Genomic DNA, 3,801 nt, shown 5'->3' on the forward strand with positions numbered 1-3,801 from the left:
GTGAATGATGAATCCCTAGTGTCTTGTCTCTGAATAAGTCCTCCCACCCTCCTGGGTGTGGGTGGATAGGCTAGTGATTTTAGGAGAAGAAAGGGACAGATTTTAGGGCTTAGGCCAGGCTGAAAAAGACAATTTATGAGGATTGGCCTTCTAATAAAGAAGAATAGATACAAGCTATCCCGCAGACCTCCAGGGAGTCTTAGCCTGCCTGATCAACAAGATAACCGAGTGCCGCCTCCTATGGGGATCCAATGCTTCTCTTTCCACCTGCTCCTGGCGTCTCGCTGTCCCCAGTGGAAGGGCTATCCATTCTTACCACCCACTGAACTCTTTCTACATAACGCTCTTTCTCAAGGCTCTCTTGCGCACAACTAATTGCACTCTCCACATGCACTTATTGCCCTCTATTCTTCTTCCAGGTGCAGACTCATTATGTGTGGTGCCTTATACTCAGATATCCCTGTCCTCAGCCCTGTGGGGATGCCCCGTGGAAAGGAAAACACTTGCCTCCAGGGAATTTGCTTATATATTCAAAGAGAAAGATAAAGACAGAAAGAAAATTTGGTGAAATATTACCGGGAGTAGTGTGTGTGTGTGTGTGTGTGTGTGTGTGTGTGTGTGTGTGTGTAAATATATATGCATTTTAGACCTACCTTTTTTTTTTTAGTACTGAGGATGGAACCCCCAGGGGGCATTCTACCTCCCTGGTAAAGCTACACCCCCTGCCTTATTTTTTATTTTTTATTTTGAAACAGAGTCTCACTGAGTTGCAAAGGGCCTCACTAAGTAGCTGAGGCTGGCCACAAACGGAGATCCTCTTGTCTCAGCCTCCCAAATGCTGGGATTACAAGCGCGCGCCACCATGCTTGGCTCCTACATTTTTTGTTTGTTTGTTTGCTTTTGGTACTGGGGGTGGAACCCAGGGGCTTTTCTACCTCTGGGCCATACTCCCAGGCCTATTTTATACCTTATTTGGAAACAGGTCTCACTAAGTTGCTGAGAGCCTCACTAAGTAGCTGAGGCTGGCTTCCAACCTGTGTCATCCTCCTGTCTCAGCCTCCCAAGCACTGGGATTACAAGCATGTGCCACCACGCCCGGCCTTCGTGTTTTTTTTTTGTTGTTTTTTAGACCCACATTTAAGTAGAAAGTACATTTTGTGCCAGATATTGACGGGAAAGACTTTTTGGTCTAAAAAGAATTAACCCGATGGCACATACCTGGAATCTCAGTACTTGGGAGGCTGAGACAAGAGAATCACAGGTTCATGGCCAATCTCTGCAATTTAATGAGACCCTATTTCAAAATAAAAACTAAAGTAGGGCTGAGGATGTAGCTCAGAGGTAGAATGCCCTGGGCTCGATTCTCACACACAGTCAGTTGCACACTGACTCCCGGAACATGCCATTTACCTGACTCCCTGGTGGTGATTTCCTCTCTGAGGAATGGAAATCCTTTGCTACCTATGAACGTATGGAGGGATGGAAAGGGAATAAAGATGCAGATGAACTGTTCCTTGCAGGGAACAAGTGTCAAACAAAAGGCATAGTGATTTGGAGAAAAAAACCTGACAGGGAGATATGCAGGCTGATGGGGAGCCAGGCCTGGATCCAGTTCTCCTGCCTCCTTAGCTCTTTCCTAGGCCTTAGCCTCCATCTCCTCGTTTTCAGAGCTTGGAATAATGCAGTGATCCAAGATCAAGTTAAAGTCCAAGATTAAACTCAAGATCTGAAGTCACTCTGGTTCCTTTAGTGGTAAAGTACCTCACTGGGTTGCCCAGCAACTAGCTGCTAAAATGAGGGCAGAAGGTGGGTGGGAGGTGGAGGTAAAAGCAGCTAGATCAGGAACAAGGAAAGCCGGGTGTGGTGGTACACAGTTATACTTCTAGTACCTGGGAGGCTGAGACAGGAGGATTGCAGGTTTCCAGCCAGCCTGTTATTTAGTGAGACCCTGTTTTGAAATAAAGAATAAAAAATAGGGCTAGGGGTGTAGCTCAGAGGCAGAATGCCCTTGGGTTCAATGCCCAGTACTAAAAAAAAAAAAAAAAAAGAACAAGGAAGAATCCAGGAATGGTGGCACACACCTGTAATCTCAGCACATGGGAGGCAGAGACCAGAAGATCTCAGGTTCTAGGACAGCCTTAGCAAGTAGTGACACTCATCAACTTAGTGAGACCTTGTTTCAAAATAAAACTAAAAACAGGTCTGGGGCTGTAGCTCAGAGGAGACCAGCCCCCCTGGGTGCTCTCTCTCTCTCTCTCTCTCTCTCTCTCTCTCTCTCTCTCTCTCTCTCTCTATTTCTATCTCTCTCTATCTCTCTCTCTCTCTCTCTCTCACACACACACACACACACACACACACACACACACACACACACAGTATGTGAGTGGGAGGAGCGCTCACACTTGTAATCCCAGCGCTTGAGAGGCTGAGTCAGAAGGATCGCACAGGTTGGAAGCCAGCCTCAGCTACTTAGTGAGGCTCTCAGCAACTTAGTGAGACCCTGTTTCCAAATAAAGTATAAAATAGGTCTGGGAGTGTAGCCCCCAGTACCATAAATAAATAAATATCTATGCTTGTGAATTTATATCATTCTTTCACATTGCATTTTCGTTCCTGCTAAGCAAGTTGTGTTTACCTTGGATTCCAATTACATTGGCAACAGGTTTCTTAAAAAAAAAAAAAAAAAAAAGGCAAAGCTTTACACCCTGTCCCTTCTGCCCACCATTTGGCTTCCATTGGTCATCTCTTGCTCCAAGATTAAGTGCAGGGCACTGGCCCTTTTTTTAAATTTACTTTGCGGGTCTGGGGTTGGAATCCAGGGGCATTCTACCTTCAAGCTACACCCCCTGCCCTATTTTTTTTTTTTTTTTTTTTGGGTGGTACTGGGGGTGGAACCCAGAGGCTCTCTACCCCCGGACTATACTCCCAGGCCTTTTTTAAAATATATTTTTTGGAAACAAGGTCTCACTAAGTTGCTGAAAGCCTCACTAAGTAGCTGAGGCTGGCTTCGAACCTGTGTGATCCTCCTGTCTCAGCCTCCCAAGCGCGGGGATTACAAGCGTGCGCCACCACGCCCGGCTCCCTGCCCTATTTTTTATTCTTTATTTCGAAACAGGGTCTCATTAAGTTGCGGAGGGCTCACTAAGTAGCCGAGGCTGTACGCGAACCGCGATCCTCCGGTCTCAGCCTCCCGAATGCTGGGATTACAAGCATGCTCCGCCACACCAGGCTAAATGCAGGGTACTGGCCCTTTAAATGTGAGCTACGGGGACGGAGCTAAAACTGACGTGTAAACGAGTGAGCAATTTCAGACACGTGGTACAAGGAAGCGGTCATCTTGGAACGGGGCAAAGTGTATTTCCGCTCTGGGTTGTATATCTCTAAAGTAATCATAAGAGTATCCAGTTTTTATTGTCTCTATTTAACTGCTCTTCCAATACTCTGGTGATGCCTCTACTCTCGTACAAAAGTATACTTTGAGATAACGCTTCGGTCCCTCTCGACTGCCCGAACTAAAAATGGCGGCAGCGCCTTCCGCCGCGGCGGGTCCTCTGCAGTCAAGATCCGGGCGGAAACTTGTGGATTGGCAGGTGCGGCCGCGCAGGCCAGAGGTTACCTTCTAGAGCCTCCCGGGAGTCCCCAGGGCAGGGCAGGGCAGGTCGGAGTTTGTGGTTCTTGCTCTGGCTGATCTGGGAAGACGCTGCTCGTGGGGAGCGTCACTCCTCGCTGCCCTGGCCTCGGGCTGCTGCCCAGCCCACCACTTAGCTCGTCGGCGGCGGAGCGGAGCCTGGGCCAGTGAAC

The sequence above is a fragment of the Muscardinus avellanarius genome (assembly GCF_963383645.1).
Source record: "Muscardinus avellanarius genome assembly, chromosome: 1".
Classification (NCBI taxonomy): domain Eukaryota; kingdom Metazoa; phylum Chordata; class Mammalia; order Rodentia; family Gliridae; genus Muscardinus; species Muscardinus avellanarius.